The 14,878-nt window shown below is 36.7% G+C and overlaps 1 pseudogene; it reads left to right on the forward strand.

The window, feature by feature from the left end:
* The first annotated feature begins 364 nt into the window (after nt 1–364).
* On the forward strand, nt 365–595 carry LOC142441265 (small nuclear ribonucleoprotein G pseudogene; annotated as a pseudogene).
* Nucleotides 596–14,878: the final 14,283 nt, after the last annotated feature.

A 14,878-nucleotide genomic window follows, 5' to 3' on the forward strand; every position in this document is an offset into this window, starting at 1 on the left:
CAAAGACAAGCCATGGAAAATGGTATAAATGGTGAAGTCAAAGAACTCAAAAGAAATGTCAAAGGGCACCTGAGAAGACAAAGTAAAATGTTATAACTAAATGTGAAAAACACTAGAAATAGAAAACAAAAAGGAAGAGCACATCCAGGATGTTTTAACTGTAAAACCTGAAGAAAAATTAAAGCCTTGTGATGCACCTTTGGAAGATATGAGGAAGGAAATATTAAGTGATGCAGGAAGCATTAAAAGAAGATGTAAAAACACACAGCCACTGTACCAAAAAGACCTAGTCAACAGTGCACAATTTCTTGCTCAGCATATGAGCAAAAACAATGGTCTTGGCTGAACCTCCCGAGAAGGCACAATGAGCAAAGCTCATCCACCCGAGTTGAAATAATTCATGGACAAGAAGTTATCATTGAAATTAAAGGGTGGCAGGAATGTGCAAGGGATACTTCGGGGATTTGATCCCTTTATGAATCTTGTGATAGATGAATGTGTGAAGATGGCAACTAGTGGACAACAAAACAATATTGGAATGGTGGGGATAAGAGGCAACAGGATCATCATGTTAGAGGCCTTGGAGCGAGTATAATGGCTACGTTCCATAGTCGACATCACTTGTTTCAATGCACCCCGCTTTCCAAAGGACCCGTTTACTGCAGTGTAAAAATGAGGCTATGTACATTTTTCATGTTCAATTTTTTTGTTAAATAAAACTTTTATAATAGTAACAAAAAAAACCCAATGGTCTTAAGGAAAAAGATCAAGGGGAACTGAAAACATTAGCTTAAAAACAAGGCTCTAAATATTTTAGAAAATACCAACGGAAATATTCAATAAGTTTATGAAGAGCTGGAAGAATATATTCGCTTGTGACAAGACATTTGCAAGACATGTACTTGTCCAACTTACTAAAGAGATCCCTATTTGTACATATTCCAAAGAGGGTGACCCAATAGAGTTCTCACCATCGGGAACAATATCATCAAAATACATGCATTAAAATTTTGCTTAAGATCATGCAAAAATTGTTGCAGCAATATATCGGCAGGGAGCTGCTAGAGAATCAAGTCAGATTTAGTAGATATGGAAAAATTATAGCGTTACTACTGTCAGATGGATCATGGCTGAACGCGGAGAAGAACAAACACATGTTAATTTGCATTTTATTGACTATGGCCAGGCATTTGACTGTGCGTATCCTAACAAAATAGGGATGTCATCAAGTGTAGGGAAACATTGTCCTATTTCCCCATGGGAGAGCTACTTAGGTGTAAAGACTGGTTAAACCTTGAGTGGGTGACTGTTTGCAGGTGTCAGGAACTTGGCACAGACAGTGAGTGATAAGAGGATTCCTTGTTGCAACGACAGGGTTCTCCCTTAGGTCAGAATGTGATCATGTTTGTCAGTTATCAACCATGAGAACATTTTAAGCCTGGAATTGTTGTGCCCTAATAAATGTCCTGCATTTGAGTGTGTCAATTTCCTCATTTGCATCCTCCTTTGGTGTGCTCACAAAAACTGGCCAGTGGAGAAGTTCAGGAGGTTTTCTCTCCCTTGAGTATCTCTTCCTTTCCCTCATAAGTCAGTCTCCTGATTGCAGCTCACTTCACTGTACACATAGGGAATGTGTACACTCAGCCAGCGGTAGTTGTGTGACCAGAACAAGGAAATAGTGTGTGGTAGTTATATAATCTGGTGTTATTTGGGGCTTTAGAGGATTAAGAAGTCTGTAAATCCATTTATAGGCAACAAGGCCTCTTTGTAGATATGGTGTTTTCCTGAGGATTCTTGGAATGCCTATATTTCCTCCTTGGACCCACCATGTTCTCTCTAGGCGTACTCCCTTTGAGATATTTCTGAGGAGAAGCCACAAAGAGCTACCCTGATGCAACCAGAACCCTGGGAGCTGGAGGAACCACCCCCACTGGATCCACAGGACTTCCCACCTACTGGCCTGTGATCTTCCTGCATTTGGAGGAATTGCATGTGTTTCATGAGTCTGATGGGGAATTTATAGATTAGTGTCAGATATATGGCCTAATATCAGCCTTTTGGACTTGATCTGCACTAGATACAGATGTTTTCTCAATATTTAATTGCACTTTATATATATATATATAGAGAGAGAGAGAGAGAGAGAGCGAGAGAGAGCAATTAAATATTGTTATACACAAATGAGTGTGTCCATGAAACTTTCTTTATTCTACCCAGAGAAACAAAGAGTGCATGATTTAAAATTAGGAAAAGTATAGTTCATAGTTGTATCTGGTCACCATATTTATTTAATCTGTATGTGGAGTCAATCATTACAGAAAATGTGTTATATATATAAGAATATTGGCATAAAAAAGAATATTGGCATCATGATTGCAGGCAGGGTTATTCATACCCGCAAATCACACATCCCATAAATTTGCTTCTGAAAATGAGGAGAACTTGAAGCACTTGTTAATAAAGATCAAGGACTACAATCTTCATTATGGATTACAACTTTATAAAAAGAAGGTCAAAATGCTCACACTGGACTTTTCAAATATATTTATCTTGCTTGCATCCATAATCAATGGTCCCGGAAACAGCAGTCAAGGGATTCATAGCACTGGGTAATCTGTTGCCTAGGACCTCTGCAGGTTATTGTAAGGCAAGCTGTTACTTTCATGTACCACTATCACTAGACCTGGTATTTTCAAATGCTTTATATACATGTGAAAGTTGACATTGAACAGAGAACACTGAAACGGAGTTTATGCATTTGAATTTTGGTGCTGGCAAAGAAGTTTGAAAGTACCAAGGACTAACAGAAGGAGACATAAATCTCTTTTATAAGAAATATGTGCAGAGTGCTCCTGAGATGCACGGATGGCAAGACTTAAGTTTACATAGTTAGGATATGTTGTCAGGAGAGATGATTTCCTGATGAAGTGTGTGCTTGATAAAGTCGAAGAATAGTTAAAAAGAAAACCCTCAGGAGATGTATTGACAAATTGGTTGCAAGGAGAAGGACAATTGAGAGGATGGCACAGGACCAGTAGGATTTTGTTCAGGTGTGCATAAGGCCACTATGGGTTAGAAATGAATGGATGGCACATGACCAAAATAGTTTGTTCAAGAAGCTCTGGCAGTTTGTGAGTTGTACCCTGGGCCATTACCCAAAGATCAGCTGTTTGAAACTAGAAGGCTCTTCAGGGGAGAGAGAAGCCTTTTAGCTCTTGTAAAATATTAAATTGTTGGAAACCCAAACAGAAAGTTATATCCTGTCCTGTAGACACACAATTTGCAAGCACTAACTTGATGTTAATCAAATATTATTCACACTCATCTGCAGACTAACACTACTAAAAAATGTTCTGCTTCCATTTAATATGAGTTATTATTTGTAACTCCAGTTCGTTTGTTTGTTTTGTTTTTTATCCCTACATAGGTGTTGCTGTTTCTTTTCTGTGCCATCCAGTTGGTTCTATCTCAAAGTACCATATTTGATCCCAAACAAAGCAACACCAAGTCTTGCACCATCCTCACCATTGACGTCATGTGTGAACCAATTGTTGCGGCCATTGTGTCAGTCTATTTCATTGAATATCATCCTCTTTTTAACTGTCTCTCTACTATACCAAGTACTATACATAGCCTACATCCAGCCACCTCTGTCTCTCTCCAGAGTATGTTAAGCTTCATGATTAGTTAACTTTATAGAGACTAGAGTGAGGAAATGGATGTTATTTGAAATTATTTCATTTAATTCTGCTCATTTTTAACAGGAACATAATAGAATATTGAGGATTCATAAAATTAATTCAGTTGACTATAATTATTATGACTTAAGTTTTATATTGAGTTAGGCACACAAAATTATATTCAATGAAATAATATTTAGAATTGTGGATGATAATGCTTATTTCTAAAATATATTGAGTATATTAATACAAACCTATTCATAATATTGGTACTATGGTCTCAGTTTATCTTTTTTCATTTTTGATATTGATGACCAGTAGTTCTTTAATGTACTCTTTGGAAAAGCAGTTTGGAAAGAAAATCCAGGGAACCACTGTTGGCATCCTGCAACACTAGACTGGTATCTCACAGCAGTATTTTGCGATGCGCTCATTCTGAACCTTTCTGAACGGTTCCTTCACTGCTTCCTACTGCAGCGCTAACTCAAGTGGGCTGCACGAAGCCCCGGTCCTCACTCCATCAACATTCCTCAGTCATAAAATGGGAAATCATTTGTATACTTTTGTTCCCAAATATAATTTAGTACCATCTGTAGAGGAGTCTAGATGTCAAAGAAAATTGATTGTTATGCAGATGTTACTGTGGTTGTAAGGTGACAGAAAGTTGCACTTGACTCTTAGAAACCATATATGCCATTGAATAAAACACTTGCATAATGGAGCCAATTATTTCATCCACTGTGTTAATCCATCTCACTGACTTTCTCTTCTTTTTCACCGATGCTCTACTTTGCCAGGCATGATGTCCATCCCAGGAAATGGTCTCCAAAATGCATATGCTGAAGTTTTGTCATCTTTTTTCCTAAGGAGCATTCTGTTTGTACTTTCAAGATACATCAGTTTGTTTTGGGGGAATCTGTGGTCCTATCAATATTCCACATCAGTATCATAACTCAAAGTCCACAATTCTTATCCAGTTTTCCTGGTTAACTATATACCTTCACACCTTCACACACACACACACACACACACACACACACATTAGGAATTGGATAAACAGCTATGAATGGAAAAAGGATCACCACAAGTGCAAGTGAAAAATCTGTGTTATTATTTTGTTTTAAATTAATATGCAGTAGAGAGATTCATAACAATAATTTAAAAGGTAGAAATTCAGAAAATAGAGATACACTAAACATTTCATGTTGGCATTAACTTTTTCTATTGGTAAAAATTCTTTAAATGATATCTCAACCCAGAAAATTCACTTAAATATTTTTATTTGCTGTTCAAATAAATTTGTCCTTACATAGAGGATTATGTCTCATAATCCAAATATACAATGAATACAGAAAGAATATAAATGTAGATATGTATTAAATCAATAAATATAATAACAACTCAATATAGAGACTACAAAGTATCTTGAAAGAGAATTTCCACATGACTAACTCAGAAAACAATCTCTAAAACTCAAACTCACTGCCTATACAGTCAGGTCCCTCTCATAGTGACACTGTGAGTCAGGGATGAACTGTTCCTTGGGTTTTCAAGAGTGTAATTCTGTACAGGAGAAAAAATCTCATCTTTCTTCAAATCTGATTCATTAGTCACTGGGAAAATTCAGCATAGACAAATGTGACACAGCTTTCACATCAAAATGTCAATAGTTAGACAGCTGGAATTTACCTTGCTTTCACAGAAAATGTAAGTAAATACGAGGATGATAAATACTAATGTGAATCTGAATGTGTGATAAAGATTGTATACAAATTTAGCAAACTGAGATTTAGAATGATTTATGCATACCTGGATTAAGACATAGTAAATAAATTGCATCGTTATAAGAGCCAGTTCAACTTTCCTGATCCATTTGAATTAGACAAAACAAAATAAAATCTATACTGTTTCCATTTTTTATAATTAGTTAAAACACTCAGAAAATATGCACAGATATCCATATTGGGAATATAATTTAATCCTATGTAACAGTTATATTAATAGGAGAACTCCCTGTGTGATTTGTAAGTAGATATTCTTATACTGAATGTGACTAGTTTTTCAATTCAAGATTTTAATAGTTCCAGTTTATCAACATCGGAAAAATAAAGGTAATAATGACAACTTTTAATACTATGCATAACTTCCCTCAAGTTTTAGGATAAAGCTGCTTAAATAAATGCCCGGCCAGGATACAATAAACAGACATTCTAAAGGTGATTCTTAAAGATATTACTATAGGAGAGTCAATATAGGAATCATGGATACCATAATAAATTGAACTTTCTAATTATAGCTCTCATTTCTTCCAGCTTGTACTAGCTGTCAGATCTTTACATTAACAAAAAATGCAAGCCATTTGAATCCTTATTAGTATCTAATCTAGGCATCATCAAAGAATTATTTGCTTTTAATATACAACTTTGTCAAAAGTATGTGTCCATTAATAGGTTTCTATCTATGTATTACATCTCTTTTCCTCATGAATGTCAATCAGTAATCTGTCTCCCTAGTGTGTACACTAAATATTTATTTATTATTTCCAGTATTAAATTTTACATTGGAAACGTTGAACTTTAATCTCCATTGAGAATACTGAAATGAATAGAGTTTCTTGCTGATGTGTTTCTCTCTGTGGTTAACTAAAAAAAAAAAAGTAACTTACAGGCACATACAACTCAGGCATATTGAAATATATATGTATGTTAGACAGGGTTCTCTTGGGAAACAAAACCAGGACACTTATGATTTTATATATATTTATGTAAACATATATATATATATAACATAAGAAATAAACAGTTACTTAATTTATAGAGCAGCACAAATGGCTCAGGACAACTCATTTCCTTGAGACAGCTAATACTATGGCAGTCTGTCAGCTCCTAAGGACAGCCTGGTAGTCCCTTGTAGAGCAATTAAGGCTATCTGAGCACCCGCAGAAAACAGCAAGGCAGGTTACCAACAGTCAGCTGTTGTCAGCAAGATGACAGAGTCTGACAGACCCCTGCTCAAGTGATGTATACTCTAGTAGTGAGGCGAAGCAGGTCGTAAAGGAACCTCAAACTACACAAGCAAATTTCATGGGTTAAGTGTCCCACAGGTAGTATAGCTCACAAGTTGTGTGCAGAGAACCAGGTAAGGCCACACATGGTCTGATCATCGAAGAGCAAAAGACAAGAAAGACAAGGCTCACTGAGCCATTTACATCTCTGATTTCCAATTAATCTCACCTGTGTTAATATTCCGGGTAGACACAATAAACCTATCTATCATAATAGGAACATACAATGTGGGCTTCTTGAAAAAAAATCACAATTTAAATATACTATCAAACAAGTATGATGCAACACAAAGTATAACATTGAAAAAAATACTTCTATAGAAAGCTACCAACCATCTTGGTAGACAAAAAAAGATGAAATAAAAATATAAAGAATGTCAATAAGTATTTGACTTAAAACCTATATAGATGTATATGAGTAAAATGCAAACTAAAACAATTACAATAAGTACATTTTGACTCACAATTACCAGAAAGAGTTTTTGAGAATGCAAATCGTTATGTGAGCAGCTAGTCTTATCAGTCAGGTGTGTTTGAACCAACTAAACTTCTGGTGAGCAGTCTAAGACTTACCAGAGAGTACAACCATGTAAGTTGAACAAGAACATGAAGTTTTGGGTGAGTGAGTTTAAATTAAAGAGAGCGATACCACTAGAGCAAAAATTACTACAATGTAGAAACAAAGTGAAAATATCAGACGAATATCAATGAATGCGATATGTAGAAATAGTTAACTTATATCATACTTGGATGTGTATATTTTTAAAATTAACATTAAAACAGTTAAAATATTCTGAGTTTTCATCCAAACTTTATCAAACAATTGTAGAAAATAAGAGAGTATGATTTAATGCCGTAGTATTTTTTTCATTGTACTACCCATCCAATATTTAACATATAATAGTTAATATTTGCAAAAGTGTGTACTAGTAATAATAATTATTGAATTCAAGTGAACCTTTTCCCAAGTAATTAAGTACTGCTTATTTATATACTACCTACGTTTCTCAAATAGCAAAATGTCTCAAATTTTTAACTTTACTTGAATGTCAAATTTAAAGTCTAAATGATTGAAAGGTTATTTCCAGTCAATCAGAAAAGTACACAAACACACAGCAGGAACAAAAAATCTTAGGGGAACTTGGAATACCTAAAAAGCATTCTGCCCAGAGCACTCTTGATTTCCTTGTTCCTCAGGCTAAAGATAATCGGATTCACAAAGGCGGGCACTGTGGAGTAGAACACAGATGTGAGAAGGTTTTGAACACTTGAAACATTTGGGTTGATGCCGAAAGCATCAAATATAACAGAGATTATAAATAAAATAACTGTAGCTAACTGTGGGGAGCAGGTAGACAAGGCTTTGTTTCGGGCTTCCATCGATTTCTTCCGGAGCACAGTAGAAAATATGTGAACGTAGGAGGTGAATAAGACAACAAAACAGATTACGACAAAGCCGGCACTGACTGCAAGAACCACTGTTTCAGAAAACTGCACAGACTGGGAGGAAAGGCTCAGTATTTGAGGAATGTCACAGAAAAACTGGTGAACGACATTGGATTTTGTGAAGGGAAGGCTAAACAAGGTGCCTGTATGGATTGCTGAATACACCAGCCCACTGGCCCACGTCCCACCCAAGATCTGTGTGCACAGCCGTGGGGTCATGATGAGCTGATAGTGCAGAGGGTGACAAATGGCAACATAGCGGTCATAGGACATGACCACAAGGAGAAAAAATTCTGTGACTCCAAATAAGATAAACAGGAAAACCTGAGTCACACATTCCCTGAGAGAAATCACTTTACTGTCCATCAGAGAATTTAAAACCGATTTGGGGACAGTTACTGAAATACAGCAAAAATCTAGCAAGGATAAGTTGGCTATAAAGAAGAACATTGGGAAATGAAGGTGCTTGTCTGTTATAATGACAGTAAGAGTTAGAAGATTTCCAGCCGTGGATCCCAGATAAATCATTAGAAAAAGCAGACCTTGCAAGACTTGGAGTTCCCGAGAGCTTGTGATGTCCATGAGGAGGAGTTCTGTGATGATGGTGAGGTTGCCCATGTCTGCTAACACACCCTCCTCTCCCTGGAATGAAATGATAAAATTATGCAACTGACCAAATGGATATTCTCTGTACTCTCATAAGAAATCACAAATCTGACAAAATTTAGTCAACTGTTTTTAAATAATTTTTTTATGATAAATAAATAAGAAAACAATAAATATTAGTAAAAAATAAAATGACATTCTCCATATAGTACACATAAATTAATGTAAATATATCTATTTATATTGACTTTTTTGTAATTCATTACAAATCAAAATATAAATCACTAAAATGATAAAAAAGAGCTATATCTGTGCACCACACTTGAAGTTTTATATTTTCTCTATCAATATTGTTATCTCTCATAAAATTCACTGATGTAAAGCCCAACCCAATGGGTTTCAATCCCTTCATAGAAAATTCTCTTTATAAGATTATTCTTTATCATAATGGCATATTTTTTCTAAACCCTAAGTAGTGATGTGTCTGATGTTCAGTGATGGCTATTCTATTTTGTTGTATTCTAGTGTAGTTATTATATCTTTAAATCCTCTGGGGAGCTATTAAATATATCTTCCTGAAAAGATTACAGCTTTTCAATTGCTCTTTCCTCATATATATATATACATCTATAATAACCAATCCATTGAGATTAATTAGAAGTATTTATTTAAATTTTTAGAGATAACATTATAATAGAATTTTTGTAAAACATGAAGTAGAAAAAATTTCCAAAATAAATTCTAGGTTGAAATTATTATCTCTTGATAATAAGATTCATATTTCTCAGGAAAGGTAGAATAAGTTGTAGAGTTTTATAAACTAAAATACTGAATAAACATATTGAAGCATGTGTGTAAGAATGACTTATAAAAGGATGATTGGTCTACTCACTTCAGTCAAATACACATCAGTATTTGAAACCACTTGGAATTGTTTATTAATGGTAAATCACAAGCAATAAACTTGAAAGTTTACAGCAATAGAATGAAAGACATATATTGTCTTTTACTGAACTATATAAAGCTACTAATATAAAATTTAGACCAATTCCTGAGTGATACTTTCGAGAAGGCAGAAAATGAAATAGTAAATGGTCTCAAAACTGACAAGGTCATGACGGTTCCCAACGTTGTTTCCGTAGATGCTAGATGGTGCCTGGCAAAGAGGTAGTAGAGGGCCTGGGGTCACAAAGGCTTGCCTTCAGACAGGCAGCCATCTGAGTAAAGCGCCTACTAAATTCATGTGGAAAAGGCACAGCAGCAGCCTGTGTGATCCAAGGATTATATATAATAAAATCCAAACTTGAAGACGGGAGTGGCATCAGATTTAATATTGAACCTCTGGTTTGCAGAAGGCCATAGAAGACAGTGGAAGCCAAATTCCATTTGCAGGGTCAGGACATAGATTAAGTTTACAGTGAACCCCCTCTGTCCGGGGTGAGGAGAGCCTCGCTATCATGAAGAGTGCATTGGGAAGTGGATTCTGGCAGGTATTTTTGTTGTGGTCGGGCGCCATTTGGTTGATTCTGACCCATAGTGACATTATGCACAACAGAATGAAACATAACCTTGATCATTGCCATCCTCACAATTATTCCTTTACTTGAACACATTGTTGCAGACACTGAGTCAATCCTTCTCCTTGAGGGACTTCCTTTTTTCACTGCCACCCCTTTTTACCAAATGATGTATTCTCCAATGACTGATCTTTGCTGACTACCTATTCAGAGTGTGTAAGACACGTGTCAACATCCTTCCTCTGAGCAGCACTGTGGCAGTGCGCCTTTCCAGGCAGATTTTTGCCCTTTTAGCAGTCCATGAGGCTTCAATATTCTTTGCCAGCATCACAATGCAAATGTATCTTCTTTGATCTTTATTCAGCGTCCAACTTTCACATACCCATGTGGTAGTTGAAAATACCATGATTTTGGTCAAGTGCACCTTAGACCTCGAAATAACATCCTTACTTTTCCGTACTTTTTATTGCATAAAGAGATCTTATGGATTAGATTTCGCTAATTCAATGCATTTTTTGGTGAGTTGACCGCTGCTCTCATGAGCATTGATTGCGGATCCAGGCAAGTCAAAATTATGGGCAACTACAAACGCATCTCTGTTCATACTGGTTCCTATTGGTCTTGTGAGTGTTTTGGTTTTCTTTAAATTGAATTGTAATCTATAGGTAAGGCTGCTATCCTCAAACTTCATGGCAAATGTAGATAGGTTCAATTCTACAACTTATCATTTTAACTCGTTTTTAACCCATTTTGAAGTTGTTCTAATGTTTAATACTTTCTTGTTTCTCTTTCATTGAGATTTCACCCCCTCTGTTTATAACATTGGTATGGTTTTTTTTAAAGGCTTTTCTGTATATGAAATCACAGATAGCTAAATCTAAGAAGATGGTCACTGGATCATTTGTTTCTTGGAGGTAGTGCAGGAGAGAGTGAGGGAAATTGGCTGCTAATAACAAAGAAAGAAAAAAATGTTCTAAAATTGAATAAGATCATAATTGTACAACTCAATAGGACTGAACAATAAGATTGAATTGTGTGATATGTGGATTATGTGCCCATAAGACAATTTTAAGAAGCATAATGCTAATGGAGGTAAATAGAAAAGAAATGAATAGAAACAAAAAAGGGATAATAAATCCAGAGAAGGTGATCTGATACAAATACACATGTGCAAAATGAGGGGAGATGGCTTTACAAAGCAAATGCATGACTTCAGACAAGAAATGGAGAGGTGAGTGAACAGAATGAACAAATGTGATTCTGAAGAGAACTACGAACACATAGGGCAAAATAAACAGCTTTTGTAAGATTTATGTGCTGAAAATCATTATAAAATATTAATGAATATTGGTACTAAAGAATAAAGAAGCTTTGTGGCCACAGCACTTCAACTCTTACTCAAGGCGAATGAGCAAAGCGGGAACTGAGTGCTCTATGGGGCATTCCATCACGGCATGATACACAGTCTTTAAAAGATCTGCTGACAAAGAACAAAACAAAACACAACAAGAAAGAAAAGCTTGTAGTTATTTTTGTCTTTGTCAGTGGTTTGTTGTTGTTGTTTTGTTGTATATTGTTGCTTCATTTTGCTCTGTCTTGTTTTTGTGCATGTCATTATCTCTGCAGGCCTGTCTAAATAAGATGGGCTGGATGAACAATTTGGAGGAGAAAACAACGGGACTGACAATTCCAGGGGATATGGGATAGGGAGAGGTGGGGAGAATAGAAGTGGTGTTAGCAAACTCAGGGACAAGGGAAAAACTAGTGATCCAAATTGGTGGTGAGGTAGGTGTGGGAGGCCTGGTAGGACATGATCAAGGATAATGTAACCAGAGGAATTTCTGAAACCCAGATGGGGACTGAGTATGATGGTGGGACAGGAGGAAAGTCAAGGGAAATATATGAAAGAGCTGGGAGGCAAAGGCATTTATAGAGGTCTAGATAAAGACATGTACACATGCAAATATTTTCATATATTAGATGGGGAAATATATGTATGTGCCTATAATTATAGGTTTAGTATTAAGGTGGCCGAAGGACATTGGGCTTCCACTCAAGTACTCCCTCAAAGCAAGAGTACTTTCTTCTATTAAATTGGAATTCTATGATGCACACCTTCTGCACACAACCACTGAAGACAAAGTGGGTGAATAAGCAAATGTGGTGAAGAAAGATGATGGTGCCTGACTATCAAAATATATAGCTTCTGGGGTCTTAAAAACTTGAGGGTAAATAGGCGGCCACCTAGCTCAGAAGCAACAAAACTCACATGGAAAAACACAACAGCCTGTGTGATCACGAGGTGCTGAAGGGATCAGTTAGCAGGCATCAAAGAACAAAAAATCATATTGTTGTGTGCTCACCTCCATGATAAGCTCACTGAAGACAAATGGGTGCATATGCAAATGTGGCAAAGAAAACTGATGGTGATCGGCTATCAAAAGATATAGCGTCTGAGGTCTGAAAGGCTTGAAGGTAAACAAGCGGACATTGAACTCAGAAGCAACAAAGTCCACATGGAAGAAGCACATCAGCCTGTGTGATCATGGGTTTCAAAGAGACCAGGTATAAGGCATCATCAGAACTAAAAAAAAATCTTACCATAGTGAATGAGCGGGGAGTGCAGACTGGAGAATCAAAGTCCATTTGTAGGCCACTGGAGATCCCCTTGCAGAGGAGTCTATTAAGGTGAGATGTAGCAATGTTGAAAAATACAACTTTCCTCTAGTTTCTAAATGCTTCCTTCCTCCCCTGCCCCCCCCCCCAGCTCCACTATCATTATCCCAATTCTAACTTGCAAGTCTGGCTAGACCAGAGGATGTACTCTGGTGCAGATAGGAAGTGGAAACACATGGAATCCAGGGAAGATGACCCTTTCAGGGCCAGTGGTGTGTGTGGTGACACTGGGAGGGTAGAGGGATAGAGGGTTGGAAAGAGGGAACCGATTACAAGGATCTACATGTGACCTCCTCCTTGGGGCATGGACAATAGAAAAGTTGGTGAGGGGAGATGTTGGACAGGGCAAGATATGACAAAATAATAATTTATAAATTAACAAGGGCTCATGAGGGAGGAGGGAGCAGGGAGGGAGAGGAAAATTGAGGACCTGATGCCAGGGGCTTAAGTTGAGAGCAAAAGTTTTGAGAATGATGAGAGCAATGAATGTACAGATGTGCTTTAAACAATTGATGCATGTATGTATTGTGATAAGAGTTGTATGAGCCCCTAAAAAAACGATTAGACAAAAAGATCTGCTGAAAGATCTTGCCCCAGTGAAATTATTCAGTGTGAGCATGGATTGAATCTTTTGTTTTAAGGAAGAAAATTTTAGGTAGTTTCTACTTACCTTGGAAACATTTGGTACTCTCATTTGCTAATTCATTATGTTTATTAACTGTAACCTCTTTATCACACTAGGATCCCTGGACAGGTGGGTGTTACTCATTGTGGATCACATGGTCTGCAGTTCAAAACCACCTGAAGGTTCATAGGAGAAAGTTTGGGCTTTCTACTCCAGTAAACCATGTAGAAAACCCACGTGTGTTAGCTGTGTGCCAGCATTGCCTCGATGCCAGTGAATTTGTTTTTTTTCTGCTTATGACAACAACTTCTCCTAACTTCTTATATAGTGTTTTTGAGAAGTTCATTGTTACACTAAATATGTAATAGTAATTAATAATTAAATTTGTAATACCCATTAATACAAATTCTAATACTATCTTCTATTTTACCCCTGTAGGTTCCAATACGCATTAAAATGGCTACACAGAACTCAGATAAAATCCATGATTTAAATGTTTACTATTGAAGTTTCCACATAGAAATGCCAATGAGAAATACCAAGGAAAATTGTTTTTTGGGACATGTTACAAAGTTCTTTAAGATCTGCTGACAAATCACCAAGGGAGCATACCATTCAACTGCAAGCACCAACAGGATGCTATTCTGTTCAATGTCCCCACGGGAGCAAAACTGGGTGAGTAAACTCAGTCCATTAATTAAGTGCACAGAAGCACCCTGCTCCTTTTAGCCTCAGGTGAAAGCCACTCTGATCTATTTAAGAAGCTAGGCAGACCAAATTTCCCTATTAAACGCTGAGATGTAGTCCATTCAACAAGCCAGCCTCCAGCACAAAACTTTCACTTTTACTTGGTCCTAGTTAGGGAAGCCCAGGAATCTGTTCTATGCTCTGTCTCTTTGTTGTGTTTCAGCTCTGTGTGTGTTATAGCTGTTCACAGGACTTGCTCCACTGCAGGCTCTTCTAGTAAAGATATCTCTCCTAGTGCTTCTCAGAGAACCCATTTTAAACACAGCAGAATGTCTTCCAGGGTGTCTTGTTCAAAATTAATCACATGTGAATAATATCATAATCACTGCCGCCAATCCCCCACCCACATTCTTCCTATTCCATGCAGGAAAAGGTAATTTGTTCAGAGTTAGAGACTTTGTCTGGCAGACTTACATTAAATAATTTACTACTCCTGCATTGAATATTTATACTCTATAAGTAGATATCCACTCTCTGTTTGTCATAGTCGGTCAGTTTGTCATAGTGTCATGGCTTT

Source organism: Tenrec ecaudatus, chromosome 2 (assembly GCF_050624435.1).
Source record: "Tenrec ecaudatus isolate mTenEca1 chromosome 2, mTenEca1.hap1, whole genome shotgun sequence".
In the NCBI taxonomy this organism is placed as follows: Eukaryota; Metazoa; Chordata; class Mammalia; order Afrosoricida; family Tenrecidae; genus Tenrec; species Tenrec ecaudatus.